Raw genomic sequence first — 987 nt, 5'->3', positions numbered from 1 at the left:
TAGCGCAGATAGCCCTCGTGTAGCTTTGCGCGAAATTCAAAACAAACAAACTAGTTCCCATACGAAGTCTTCTCTAGCTATTTATCATTGTAATGAAAGGCTTTTCTTCAGTGATGCAGAATTTAAGATTTCTTTTCTCTATCTGGCCCCTTTGGTGTGGGTGATTTCTTTTGCTCTTTCTCATTGAAGAACATTGACTTTTAGCTGCATTTATGTATCTTTTTCATTCATACATTTGACTATGTTATCGAACTCTCCTGTAGAAACTGAAATATTTAAATACTTTCGTTTTTCACGCCTGAATGAGGTTCAATGCTGGATTGGAATCTTCTGCTTGTTCACAATGTATTCACTTGCGTATCTTTTTAACTTGTGGATTATTGAACTGGTGTATTTAAGTGATTTACTTGTTGTTAAACAAATGGTTAAACAACTCTATTTATTCAATTTTGGATTATTGTCACATGCAATTTCTATCATGGAAGAGTTATTTTTGATTCTCTTAACTTCTGTCCATAATTGATTTGTAAAATATATGCTGTCGTTTTTAATTGTGCTTTTTATCATATGATTTATTATCCATATCTATCTTTTCTTCCCCAAAACTAAATTTGCTGGTGTGATGCTGCAGTGTTTGGACACAAATATTATGAGTATTTCATAAATATCTATTTATTATCTGAATTATTGTAAAACTGCCCACACAAAGTGATTGCTTATTTTGTACAGTACTATGCAAAAGTATTAGGACAAAGTCAAAAATTAGATTTTAGGCTACTTTCAAAGAACAGTGGAAGGTAAATCACAGGTGAAACATCAAGATTTTATTAATTTTCATATTTAGTACAACAGAAACTCAGTGGAAGTGCTTGAGTTCATCAAACAGTTAATATTTTGTGTGTTCCCCTGTTTTGCTTTAATAACTGCAGACAGTCCAACAATTTTTGTACTTTTTAGCAAATTCCAGTCTCTTGACAATACTTAGAG

The sequence above is a fragment of the Limulus polyphemus genome, unplaced genomic scaffold (assembly GCF_000517525.1).
Source record: "Limulus polyphemus unplaced genomic scaffold, Limulus_polyphemus-2.1.2 Scaffold1427, whole genome shotgun sequence".
Lineage (NCBI taxonomy): Eukaryota > Metazoa > Arthropoda > Merostomata > Xiphosura > Limulidae > Limulus > Limulus polyphemus.
The sequence above is the reverse complement of the archived record's forward strand: the minus strand, read 5'-3'. Positions refer to the sequence as shown.